Raw genomic sequence first — 14,986 nt, forward strand, 5'->3', positions numbered from 1 at the left:
TTGTTTGACACATATCGGCAACATCCCCAATAAAAGTCTATTATAATAAAAGTCTAACTAAATGAAGCGTGAGCTGTACACCAATGTGTGTACATGATTGCAGGCTAGAAACACATGCGTTGACAGAGTACATGGTGGACCCATTGAGACTCCTGGTCCATCCTTCAAACACGTAATGAATATGACATAATATAAACCAGCTCGGGATAAGGGACCTTTAAGGTTGGAAGATGGGGAGGGGAGCTAATGATTATGGATGTCTACAATTGACCCAGCTGGTCTTAACGGATCCATAACCTGGTAAAGAAATTAAGAGTAAACAGGGGGAGGAGATATGTGTGTATAATGATGATAAACTATGTATACACAAACAGGGCAAAACATCTACTAGTATACAGGTGAAAGAATTTGAAAGGGAGAACGGGTATTGGGTGGGAGTTCCTTAAAGTTACACCCGTTAGTGATTGTTCGATTGTTTGTTGAAACTTGGGCAGATAAAGGGTTTATTTTGTTGCTGTTGTTGTTTTTTTCAAAAACGTACTTCATTTATACTGTTCATCTATCATTCTTTATATTGATTTCTTCTCTCAAATATTCTTGACTCAAATCATTTACAATTTAAGCGTCATGATATTAATACACGTATGTCAAAACAAGGACATTGAGATGTTTCCAGTCCAAAGAGTATTGGTTTTGTTTAACTGTACCTCTGTAAAGAAAGACTTTAGATCTGGGGATGGGGACCTGCTCTATTGAAGCCTTTTACAGGTGTTCAAGATGTGATATACCTGCTGAAATCCATATGATATAATTCTAATCGACTTCCGCATAAATCAGTTTGAAATCATGTACATAGACGACATAATCTGCCCCAAACCAACATGTTAGCTAATTTCTTGCACATGCATTATTTTACATACTTTATGGAAGCTCAACTGAGGTTCCGCAGAACGTAAACGCCAAGATACTTCAACTATCAACTTAAACGATTTCATTTTCATCTATGATCAAATAGTGTGAATCATTTTGATCAAAAAATATTTGCTTTGTAGCGATAAGCACACCAACAGTCCTATTATGATTTATCTTTAATTCCTCACTAATTAACACGTGCAAGTTTCCTTTAACCTTAAAGGTTCACCTGCATTCAGTGAAAAATAATCACCTGAATATCTTTTTTTTTTTAATCTGAGGTGGTCGTCTCGATGACGTCATCTGTTTTCATCAACAATTTATCAACAGGTTAAATCACAATCCATGTCCCCCGATGAATCTGAATGAGTTTGCTGTGGGATTTTATCGATATTGTGACCTTGAACCTTGAATGGATGTGAAATTAATTCATATTACTAAACAACCGGTGTCTTTAGCACACTGGCGAGCTAAAAAAATAATAGCAAATAGCTCTGAGATAGCTCTAAATGTTTTCAATATAACCACAACGATGACTAAACTTCCTACTTCGCTTTCTTCAACTCTTGGCTTGCAAAGGAATTTCGTGAATGAAAAAATTTATAAATATGCTCTTAACGATAAAGGAAAAAGGCCAAAGTAGAAATGACAATGATGATATCATGGCACAATGAAAACAAGAAAAAGCAGAAAACACGAGAGGAACAACAGGTTTGGTGATTATTGTGATAATCATCATGTTCACATGTACGTGTTAATCCCATTCACATCGTATAGGCGGACTACCAGCTGCCTACTGTATTCCATGCCGACGGTATGCATTACAGTCGTGCTACAGATGCATCTCGCCCAGCTGCCCGCACCAAGCCAAACTGCAGTTTCGAGCTCAAGGAGCCATCACATGACATCACAAAGGTCACAATAGAGGAAGCCACGCCCACGAACTTGCCGCAAAGGATACTGGGAGAATGATGCTCCGACAGAGTTCGGCGACATCTTTACTCCAGACTCCTCTATTCCTTGGGGCAAAGGGGGACGGCTGTGAGGGGTGGGTTTGAAGAGACAGGTAACTTTTCCTTATGCATACTATGTGTATGAACAAGAAAACTTTATTTTGTTAAAGCCTAAATACATTTGTTCTCAAATGAAATGCTTTGAATCAAATCTGACCTTTTGACAGTCGCTTTTATTTTTTTTTTCAATGTCCAACTTCTTTATAAGTGACATTCATCGCTTCGTATGTAATGCATTCTAAAAACATAATTTTTTTTTCTCATCGATGTTTGTCATCACTCGAGAACAAAATTCCGTGCTCCACATTGGGAATTACGCAACCAAGATAAGTTTTACGAATGTGCACTTTCCTGCCAATATCAAGATTAATAATTGTCTGAACCGCTTTCTATCCACGAAGGATTTGCCTTTGTCGTCGATCCTATGGCCGTAAAGATGGGCTGGCACCTTTTAAACTTTTGATTGACAAGTTTCGAATCCACTGCACTTGGCAGCTTTTCCTTGGTTTTCCACCTTTTGTGGCTCCTTCAAGACGACGAATGGTCAGACGGCCCTCAATATGAAATTCTTTGGAAAAGAGTCAGACCTGCTATCTAGCTTACCATAGTAACTGTCTCAAAACTGAAGGACCACACCAAACAAGAGCACACTAGTTTGACGTCATCTCAAAATTAATGGACTCATAGTCATGCATAATGAATGAGAGGAGACAACGTTTGGGTTGTAAAAGAAGATATGAATATTGATTGACTTTGGAATATACAGCAATGTTAAATTTCTCTATAACTATACCATTGGACGATGATTCCGTTGCAGAATATCGAAACACTGGAGAGTTTGGACATACCCCGTTTGTGTGTGTGTGTGTGTGTGTGTGTGTGTGTGTGTGTGTGTGTGTGTGTGTGTGTGTGTGTGAGTGTGTGTTTTGTGTCTTTTTTTTAAGAGGAGCCTTGATTAGTGTTACGAAACGACGTCTTTGGGAGAGCTCAGGCGAAAAGAGAGCACACTGTGATTTTTCTGATTGAGATGACGCTGACTGCTTTGGAAAGGTCTGGATTTTATCAACACGTCATCACGAAGCTCTACACTCTCCAGCCACTCGAAGGAGGAGAGGATGACGCTAACTCATCATCCTGCTGACTGCAGGAGCACTGATGATGGGGGGGGGGGGTCATAACATAAGATCGGAACAGCGACAACTTTGCGGGATCATGAAGAAATAACACATGTGTAAAGTGTACTGAGACTGAGTTGAAGACTTGGCGGGTCATTAGGGTCAAGCTGAAGATAGATCTTAACATCAGCGGCATACAAGTGATAATTCGCATCTTCAGGTCTGAGAAGATTTTCAAGAGGACTGCAGCTGACGGTAAGCTAGACGGGTCCCGATCACTGATTTCTGAAGAATACTGTTGTTCGACAAACATCAACCAGACAGGTGACCAGACATTCAGACACGGCTCCAGCGATTTATGAGATATTTTACTGTCCACTGAGTTGTAATAGGTAAATAGATAAATAAATAGATGAATAAATCGATAAGTAAATAAGTAATGAAATAATAGATAGATAAAGATATAAATAAATGAATATAGTATACGTATTCATATTTATATTTATATTATCATCATTATGATGGTGATGATGATGATGATGACGACGACGACGATGATGAAAATGATGTTGATTATAACTATTGTTATCAATATTATCATCATGACTATTACTATTAGTAGGCCTATATCAAATTCAAATTCAAATTCAAATTTATTTCACATGCTTTTTAGTAGGTTCCATCGTATTTCTCTTCCATCGTATTTCACATGCTTTTTAGTAGGTTCCATCGTATTTCTCTTTGCATCCTTTACTCTGATTGAAAATGACACATCGATCGTTATGTATTATTTTTGTATTCCTATTTCTTCATGTATATATCCAAGCTGGACATTCTGTATTATTATATTTTGTTATATACCAGATATTTTCCATCGAGAAATACGAAAATGAAATTGAAATTGAAATTGAAAATTGAAAAAAGAAAACATCACGTTAATCGATAATATCGATGATATCTTCCTGCGTTGAAGTAGCCATTTCCCTTTGCCCCCACCAGTCTGGAGAGTGGGAATGTCTTGAGGCGATACCAAGTCTATCATTGGATGAATAACGATTATCGCATCATATTTTACTTTAGGGGAGGTAGGGCTTCCAAAGCAAATGCGATTAGTCCTACTTATGTTAAGGGATATTTTTTAAAGTGTAGAAACTTAAATCAATGTAGTGTTCAATGCATTATTCAAAGTTTTGGTGTACTGAAGAATTATTATTGTAATTATTGTTATTATTGTTGTTATTATTATTATTATAATTGTTATTATTACTATTATTATCAATTAAATATGAACAAATTTATCAAACAATCAGCACGCATATCACACTTGAAGTTTTATAACTTGTTTCAAATTCACAATCTCAGTTTATAGCACATTTATTATGCAGACCTAAGCTAGCCTTCTCGGCTGGTCTCCCCGTAAACTATGAACTCATAATTGTTATGCCAAAGGCGATAGGTATTCTTTGTGTTGAGTCTCTTCCAATAACCATATCATCATTCCCCATATTCCCTGCCTCTCTCTCTCTCTCCTCCTCCTCCTCCTCCTCCTCCCTCTCCTCTCCCGCCCCTCTCCAGCACCGCCTGCCCCCTTCTCTTTCACAGGGGATGATGTATATTCATTCATGTGTTTGTTTTCACAAATTATCCACAGTTCAAAAGAAAGTATGATAACCAATAATTGCGATACATTGTATTGATGAGTGTTAATGTGAATAATCTGTACACAGCTCGGTTACAGCCATGTCGATTAATTTTGTGTTGCATAGTTGGAATCACTGCAATAGCAAAATTAACTACAATTTGAGATGATAGACTCTGTTCCCAATTATGAACCTTCTGTTTACGTCGCGGACGAACAAGGGGTAATTTGTTAGACATGACAATAATAGTCAACACTAGCTGGCGCTAAACCGTCAGATGTTCACAAACACAGCCTCCATATGAACAAGCAACTGGCAAACTAGGCCCCCCCCCCCCCCCAAAAAAAAAAAAAAAAAAAATACAAGCAAAACTTTTGGTTTGGTAAGTTATCACAAATACTTCGGTAGCCCCGACTGTATGATATTGCGAACAAGAACACATTTCTTCATGTCTGATGGTGTGAAGTGATTTTAAGTCGGTCTTTGTCTCCTGTCGGTTCCTTCATTGATACATGGTTCTGGAAAGAATTTCGGATCAGCAAGTATGTTAATCGGCTTAGGTAACAGATATATCTAACGCTCCAGAGAAAGAAAATGTACTTTTCCATCATTCTATAGGTGCGACATATGACTCTTTCGCGCTCTCCGGTTAGAGTTACCCTGCTTCTTTGATGAGTCTAGTATCAGTAGCAGACGATATCCTTCCGACGCATTCTCGTAAGCGGGGTTCCAGTGCTGAACACGAACGTGGAGCACCTCGCTGTGTGTGATCTCTCTTCAGCACCTCTGCGCACTGATGTGAAGTCGTCGTGCCGGTTAGGTGAGCTTGCGATCAAAGAGATTCTCTTTTTGCTGCGATTCAGGATGTCGCGTTTGGTCTGACTTTGCGGTTGAGAGGAAAAGAATGATCCCTGCTCGATGAAGCTTTCAGAGACGCACTCGCAAGATGAAATGCCGACGACTTCGCACGTTCCTGCTCTTCGTCGTACTACCTGTGCAGGTGATGATTATAGTTGGTGTTCATTACACATATCGCAAGGACGAGAAACTCTTCAGCGGATTTGACAAGCACGAGAGTGGATCTTTGCACGGCTCTCGGGGAGAATATCTCTCGGCAGGAAAACGCCACGATGAAGACACAAGTGGAGGGAAACTGGAAAAATCGACAGGGAAACAGAATGGGATGGACGGAGAAAGTCTCGCTTTACAACGTCATGACAGAAGACTAACACATCTTGGTAAAGAGAAGAAAGAGGGTAAGATATCCAAGATACGAAAAAACATCTACTGAATGATGCGACTTTGGGTAAGACGAATCTCCGTCGGCATCAAAACCGACTGTGAAATGATAAAACAGGCTTTATGAGTGAAGAGTATTTATTTATTTGTTTTGTTTGTTTGTTTTCTTTAGAAATGGTAACACTGAATTCAAATATTCTGTTCGCCTCTCAGTAAAAGGGATGTAGTACTCTATGTTCAAAGGGCTCTGATGGGATGTAAAATCAAGCAAACAGAACAGCGAAATTTTCATCTAGACGGAACAAAAAGAGGAACAAAGTTTGATCTGTGCTGTTATATGCAAATTAGATTAGACAGGTGTCAGTTGTCCTATACTGGTTTGTTTACTTGAGTTTTATGACAGTCCGGTTGTCTTTGTAAGTCTATAAGCGTTAATGTTAGCAATTTAACTCACACTGTGATTAGTGATATCATCAAGAACGCTTGATAAGAATGTGGCCGACACAATATAGGGAGATAATCAGTAGCCCTCGAAAAGAGTATCTATAAAATGAGCACATAAAAGCATCGATCATTTGAATTCATGCTCGAGTTTCTTTCTAATTAGACATTAAGAGGAGATGATTTATTACAAGTAAACCCGTAGGTGCTGCAAGCATCTTGGTTAAACACCACGTCATAATGTGGGGGCGTATCTCTCGATGTCGCGGAGTCAAATGTTTCGACCCTTGTGGAACTCGTTCTTTTGCAAGGAGGTGATACAAAACTGTTTTTTGTGTGATACAAACCTTTGTGCGTAATTGAATCGCGTCGTCTTACTATTTGTTCGGATTTATTTACTTTCTCGTCGGTGATTAGGGATCTGTTAAGAACTCAATAGTAAATCACAAATCTATTCACACTCACACATATTTGATACACGTGGAGTACAGACACAAACCTCTTTCTTTTCCTTTCCTTTATCTTACTCTGCTTTACTTTAATCCAACGATGATATAGGACAGTGCCTGTTCTTACAGCGAAGCTTGTTCTCTCAGATGTTTAGGCATTTTCCGTGACTGCACAAGTTGCATATGTGGGAAAGGGCAAAAAAATGTGCGTGTGTCTGAGTCACACAATCTATACAGGCTCATCGAAGATCATGGTTTGTACAAAGCTGTATTTAAACCAGGGCTATTCTCAAATAGGGAGACTCTTATTCGTGTTTTCTAGGTTTCCTATTCTCACGTTGCTCGTAGCATCGTGTATTTTGAAACCATCGTGAGATACTTTTGCTCCAGTGGTTCGTGTTATACAAAGGTAAACAAAAATACTCGTTATATTCTGCAAGGGAGCGTACTTATTCATTTCAAAAAGAAAGAAAAAAAAAAAGAAAACAGGAGACAAGGCACTATAAGCAGACGCCGTAGTTACCAGGAGAATGGAAGAGACATATCCTTTCCACCTCCTGCTGGAGCTATATATAACCACATGATCATTTTAAAAGACTATTTTATTAAATTTTTGCAATCGTCTTCACATTTTCGCTTGTGATCATTTTTGAAATATGATTCTATTGAACTGTTGAAATTGCCTTCGCATTTTCGCGTGCCATTTATGGGCTTAAAGGTTGCCACTGTAATGCAGTTATGATATTCCCGGCAAAAGAAATCGCCTTCAGGGGATTATGTCGTATGAAATGTCAAGTTTGAAAAGACTCTCAGAGGAAGAATTTGTCAGCCTATCTTTCGAGTTTGGGCAGATTGAAAGTTAATGTTTCGTGACATGATCGCCTGAGAGATTTAACGAAATTCAACACTTAAGGAGACCCACCGCTTCTTTACCATTAATTGTTGTGATCGTACAGGGATTGATAATTGTGACTGAATAGTGAAGAGGTTTTTTTTTTCTTTCTTTCTTTTTGTACAATGAAAAAAAGAAACACCTAGAAACAACATCAAAATAAGTGATTTATCATGAGCTGAGGCAACTATCCCCAAAATGCATTTGCCCATTTCAGGAACTTCGATCCTTGCTCGGTACGAGTATACAAAGTAAATTGGATGATCAGGTACAGATATATTGACAATGACTATCAAATGACATTTGGCAATTTACGTTCTTTAAGTTGCCCTTTTGTCAACAAAAGTAAAGAAAAAAAATTAAATTTCCCCATTTTTCATTCCCGAAAACCCATCTACTCTAGCCAGCTCACAATACACAATACACACTCTTCAAACACGCCCGAGGGGACTGCCTCGCCGTGATTTTATGGCTCTGTGTAATTGATTGTTAACCTTCTTCGCTTTACCCTGAAATTAGTTGTCGTTGACATGAGCAGTTGATGACATACCTGTTATTTCTTCCACTGTAGGTAAAGATATATTTAAAAAAAGGAGAGAAAGAGAGAAAGGGGGAGGAGTGGGGTAGAGGGTGGAGGTGAATTGGAACGATTCCTTTGATGTAGTTAACTGAATTGCCGTGCGTGTAGTACGTGTTATTAATTGTATCTTATTCAAAATAGTCGAATTGTACTTTAAGAAGATTATACAGAGGTCAGCCAGTGTGATACCGTTTTCATACGGCGAGTTATGCATGCATGTCAATCAGATCTTTATGCGACAAGGCTGCGGGAAAGTAAAGTATTACAAATCCTATGTTAGTGATTGTGTATCAAGACGACAGGAAAGAATAAATTAGACATGAACGTTAACAACTTGATAACAATATGTGAATGCAGAGAGAGAAAGGGGCATCTAAGACAATATGAAGGAATGCCTGCCGCAGAACCGACATTACTATTACATGATACAAAAGTTGAATGTACCGGACCACTATGACTCATGATCTCTATGATTTCAAATCATTTTTTTTTTGGCAGAATTCATCTCACAAATACTGATATAGCCCTCACGTCGACCTGTAGATTATACAAATATAGTGATATACACTGTATCTGGCTGAATGACTTTCGATCTGATATTTGGCAGGCGTCACAGACGAAGGAATTAGTGCCCCGATATACGCTGATCCCGAGTCAACCAGGCACGAAATACCGGAGCGTGTCAAGTGAAAAGTTTTTTTTTCTTGTCTTGCTAATTGCCTATCTTCTTATGGTGAAACTGTCAAAATATATAGCATGCTCTATAAAGCCCCATATACTATAGTCGTTCTGTGGATAGTCAAGCATGTCCGTTAGATAAAGGAAATGTCCAGATTATTGTACTTTATAGGGTAGACAGTTGGTATGATTCGAAGGCATTTTTTTGGTGGTCAATCATCCAAACTTTATATTGTTTCCTAATGATAACTGCTTAAACGACAAAAGTGTTTTCATGAAATTCATATAAACTTCGTACAAGAAAGATCATCAATTACTCTGTAAATTGCTTGATTTACATAGACGTTTGAAAAATCAGTGGTGAAGCTCAATATTGAAATTACAGTGGTCTGTATGTGTGTTTGTATGTGTGTGTGCCCTGGATGAGTATCGATGAATACAGGTTCTGTGATAGATCTGATGGTGCTTGAAGATTGAGATTACTTTCTGAAATATTGCAATTATTGTAAAATAGATATGTATGATGACGGATATGAATCAATCAAAGTGCATCATCTATGACAGAAGATTTTCCGTTCATTTTATTCATGAGTAGTTTTCTAAATATAGGCTTGCACACAGCAGAGTGACAGTGCTGTAAGCTACCTACCAAATAAGTTTCATCATGAGGATATTGCGGCAGATGCGTCATTGGCTATAAAGTACATTAAATTTCCATCTCGCTTGACTGTAGTGACAAAAGCCCTCCAAATTGTCCCGAGTTCTTCAGTGTACCAGTCGTGTGGAACCATGCAGAAAAGAAAGAACAGCATTTTTCCACTGCGGGCGACATCGCCTCAATTAATCCGAGCCCAACGTGTCATAAGTGCATGATCCGCCTCCGTGTTTGCTGTCGTCTTGTCTTTTTTAAACACAAACGAGGGCCTCAACCTGAGCTCAGATGTCGTGGACAGTTACTGACAGGTGCAGCACATGGACAACCTCGTCCTCCAACAAAGCGGCCAAATTCTTGCGCTCGAAGGCATCTTTTGGGCCTGTTAAGGTAGAAGAGGGGTCTGTAAAATCAGTCAGAATGAAAAGGAGGCACTTCAAACTGCGCAGAAGCCGTAGACGTGTAGGCACCTACTTAGTATTGTATACTCTACGGTAGAAGCTGACAATAGACAAGAGTAGATAGTTACCTAAGTGCACGCATCTGTCAACCGGCCGATTATTAAATACTCGTGTATACGACGTGCAGCGTGTAACACATTCACAGCAAGCATATAAGCACCTGATAAAAAAAGCACTCTTACAACGGCTGTGCTTGGGGAAAGGGAAGAGTCAAATATAACTTATGGTATTATAGTATGGAGTAATACACATTTAACGTAGGCCTATACTTCGATGAAAATATTTCTCTTGCAGAAAAAGGCGCTTCGTATGATGTAATATAATGCTTCTAAATACAGGCAATCTCATATGGATGATGAGTTATTCTTAGAGAAAAAATACATGTATTTTGAAAGTAAGGGTTTGCATCATTATCGTTTGGGCCAATTCATAGCTCACATAGTTACTAATTTCCTGCCGTTTTTGAAAATTATGTATACACAGCAAATTTAATATACAAGTATTCACATAGCCATTAAACAGATGAGTAGCATTATTTGTTTCGCTTAGTTCACTTCTCACTGCAGCCCCTCAATCTTCCTTGCCATACTTTTATGAAATAAAATATGTTTCTGAATAATACTATATTCCATAGAATTATCTATTGTGATATGCAATTGCACATATATTTTCTTTTTAGAAAATAAAATAAAATAAAATAAAATGAATGAATGAATGAATGAATGAATGAATGAATGAATGAATGAATGAATAATTAATGAATATGAAGGTGTAATTGTGTACTAGCATGCTGCATCCATTGGAGGCTCTGTGGCCATTCTCTCCTTGCAGATCTCAGTGCTCTCTCCTGTTTTTTTTTTAAGATATTCCTTTTTTTTTTCAGGCATAATCATTCGACCGTACCAAATATTGCTGAAAAGAGTTGGTAGAAATGATCCAATAGATCAAGGGCGCCATGTTCTGATGAGAGACAGCTTTAACCGTATCACAAGGTTTGAAATCCTCTGCAATTATTCGGCGACGGGACGTGCCTGGCTCCAAGTTACAAGACATTTGTGGCGTAGACATAGGTCTGCCTTTCATTGTTTAGGGGAGGAAATGTGCTATTTTTGAAGGATTTAGGGCAAATTTTAAAAAAAAAATCATTATTTCCCGGATAGAATCTAACCTTGTTGCATTACTGGATAACACAAAGGAATCGCATTAAACGCTTTCGTTTTACTTTATTGGTTGGTGTCTAATATCTCTCGTGTGAAAGAAAGATGATATTTGGGGCTGGGAACCTTTAGCCAAGAGAACATACTGCTCCACAGTCAACGCACGGAGGGCAAGCCTGCCAACTTTATTTGCACGATTGCACGATCTGTTTCACATCTCACACTGAAATCACTATACAGACTGTCACTATACAGATCGTGACATCACAAACTATCTATATCAGTCGGTCAGCTGATGTCTCATCTCTATAGGCCTATGTAAAAACAAACAAACAAACAAACAAGCAAGCACGTCTGTATTACTAATGACTTGTGGAGTAAACTTACTAACTGTGAAAAAATGTATTTGACGAAGACAGTACTAAGGGTATACCAAGGACAGCAAACTTTGTTTTTCAGCACGTGTGTGTGTGTGTGATATGCGCAAGTTTTTGTTTCTCTTATTTCTTTTTGTGTTAATAGAGCATGCTAAGATATAAGCTCCAGAAGGGGAGATTGGGGAAAAAATCAAGAAACTTATGACTTTAGAAGGCTCCGCCCAGAGATTTTTCCTGTCGAAGGGGACATTGACCCTTGACCCAACCACCCACGAGCTGTTGATTTGACCCGAACAACGTTGATGATTGATGTCGTACAAAATACTAATTTGTTTTACTTTCTACAGTTTTCTTTTCCTCTGCTCGTCTCCACCATTCCCGCACAGTTTTTGAATCCATAAGGTGAGAAGGTTATAGGACTTTTCCTCGATAAAAATCAATCATTGTAAGTCTTTGAAGACATAGGTTTGATATACATGTACTAGTATTTGGTCACAGTAGGTAGAACGCATGACTTTACACATTCCGGAAGGGTGTTCACCCGAACAACTGCCAACTCTTTCAGAAAGAATCCATTTACCCACCTGCTGAGTGACTGTTGCTTATTTATTTCGAAGGAAGGAAGTGTGAATTTAGATCCAGGGCTACGACAGGCCTGCACATAATTGCTACTTCAACACGTCTGCGATAATTATGTCCCTATTAATTTGAACGCTCGTACTCTGCTTAAAAAAAAATCAAACCAGATGCTTCGTTATTAGGCAATTTTGCATGCAAGTAAAATGCACTGTAAATCAATGAAGAAAAATATATTTTAACTGCCTGAAATACAGATGTGTGAGGATGTGTTTGCTTATTGTAAATGTGTGTTTTATATACACTAAACACTTATGCACAAGTGAGGGAACTACGAAGTTTTGGTTTATACTTATTGTGGTTTTTTTTTTTCGTTTTTGCGGGGATATTAAATGGTAGTCTTCTTTTAATTTTCTTCTCTTCTTCTCATCTTTTAATGCATTTTGGTTTCATGTGATGTTAGTGCAGTTAGTAGATTGACACTCCAAGTCGCAACACACTTTCACAACCTGCCTAAAAAGCATGACCTGTGCAATAAAATAATTAGATCCTTTAAACATTCACCTTTGGGAGCAAATACTTAAAAGTGTGTTTCAAAGTAATGCGCAACTCCCATGTTTTCAAAGTCAATCCGCGTAGCATTAGGCCCACAGATTCTGTTGGTCCTTCACTCGTTTTCTTTCCCCTCAAAAAGTCATTCTGAAGAATGTATAATTATATTGGGCATAAAAGAAGTAAAAGTTGGTGAGGTAACAAGGAACATTGAAGAAAAGAATGCATTCACTTCATCTGGACTGCCTGTGCTGAAACGGAACCCCCTCCAGAGACTCGAATTAGCAACGTATTGCCATGGTTTAGCACGGAAATCTCCGAGCATAATTTACGTCTAGATTATGATTATACTCTTGCATGCCATAATCTCCTAAAAGCAGGGATATTTATAGCGCACATTCCACATTCGGCTGGCGCAACTCATTGATTATGTATTCTATCAGGCACAGCTCTAGTAGAGGCGAGATTATCCACATTGCTAAACTTAGGCTTTGAAAACTCATAAACGACACAAAGGGCATTTTCGTGTCATTTTACTGTAGTCACAAATATAATTCAAACTACAATTAAAAGTTTGTTGCAGTATTTGTCCTGCGTAGAGGTGCAGTGTTGTTGGTTTACCTCCACCTTCTCTCAAGAATCCAGACCGAAGTTGAGTGTTGAAGAGGAAATCCAACCCCCAAATGAATAAACTCTAAAAGAAAGAGTTAAAAATTCCCTTCAGAACATTCCAAAAATCAAATAAGAAGTAAGGAAGATATGACATTTTGAAATTTCATATTTTCTCCGGAAAGCAAATCCTGACCAGCCCTTATGAATATTCAAATGAGCGAGTTGATGATGTCATGCCCTCACAATTTTTTTTTTCATGTATGTTATACACGAAAAATTTATTTTAGCTGATACAGGTAAAAGCATATTTAATTTCCATACCAAAATATATCACTTAACATTTGTACTTTTCTTTGGGGTGGTTTTAACCAAAGTTTTATATTCATACAGCTGAAATATGAGATTTTTGTCATTTCTGTATATGAAATAAACATCATCAACTTGCTGATTTGAACATTTTGAATATTGACAGCGACTGGTCAAGAAGTGTTTTCCGAAAAATGTTTTAATTTCAAAATGTCATAACTTCATTTTTATTCGATCTTGATATTTTTTGCAATGTTCAACAGAGACTTCTTTACTCTTTCTTATGAAATTAATAAAATTTTGGAGTGGATTTCTTCTTTAGCGGCAGAGGATGACAGACAGAGAAAGCGATGGCACCTCCAAATCTGTGCGTGCTGGTTTTGATAAATGTTCATGCCTCCTATTTCTGGTGGAAGCCGATCGTGTGTCTTCTCACTTGCAATGTGTCAAAACAACAGTCTCGGCCTTTTTCTCCTCCAACGCCCCATGAATCCCACGCAGAGATTATTTTCGTTCCTGCATGGCTGGTCGGGATATATCGAATAAGACCTGTATCCCCATAGGGTGTACCCTTGACCCACATGCAGTTGGATCTGTCCAATACTAGTATATCGATATTTCATATAGGGATCAGAGGTTCAGACTGGCCACCCGCAAGGGAATACAAATCACCACTCTGTCCTCTATGAGGTAGTCTCCATGGACTTGATGCGTCTGTGTCCTTAAAGGACAATTTCACCCAGATGAAATTGTGTGGATTGAGTGAATGCAGCAATGATAGTACAACACATTAGCGAAAGTTAAGGGAAAATCGGGTAATCCATTCAAAGCTATGATTTTATAAAGTTTTAGTGCCGCCATCGCTGGTTGAGACACACTATATATACAACAACTTCGGACATCACTGCGGGCCCAACGAATAAAATTCGACGCGTTATTATCATATTTGTAGCAAAATGAAAGAGCCCTTAAATTACCTCTTTAAGAAAGCAGGAAAACAATATGACCCTTAAAATGACGTGTCAGTAACAAGTCAATGGAATGTATAATTTTAATTTCAAAAAAGATTAAACTTTATGGAATTCTCTTAATATTGTCTTCATTGTCCGGTAGTGATGTCACACACTGTTGTTGATATAGTCTTCTAATCCAGCGATGGCGGCACTGAAACTTTGAATGTTCCTAACTTTTGAACGGAATGTACGATTTTTTTTTTTCAAACTTAACGGAAGTGTTTTGCTTTCATTGCGCTTTCACTCAAACAATGCAAAAATGAAATCATATTTGGATGAATTTGTCCTTTCTAATAAAAGCTTATGCGTGTCACGAGGGAC

General features: G+C 38.2%; 1 pseudogene; it reads left to right on the top strand.

Moving 5' to 3' along the window:
- The first annotated feature begins 5,626 nt into the window (after nucleotides 1-5,626).
- LOC139715979 (uncharacterized) overlaps nucleotides 5,627-14,986 on the top strand; it is a 47,073-nt pseudogene continuing 37,713 nt past the window's right edge.

The sequence above is a fragment of the Diadema antillarum genome, unplaced genomic scaffold, assembly GCF_040938485.1.
Source record: "Diadema antillarum isolate AM-2024a unplaced genomic scaffold, OU_Dant_1.0 scf00000059, whole genome shotgun sequence".
In the NCBI taxonomy this organism is placed as follows: Eukaryota; Metazoa; Echinodermata; class Echinoidea; order Diadematoida; family Diadematidae; genus Diadema; species Diadema antillarum.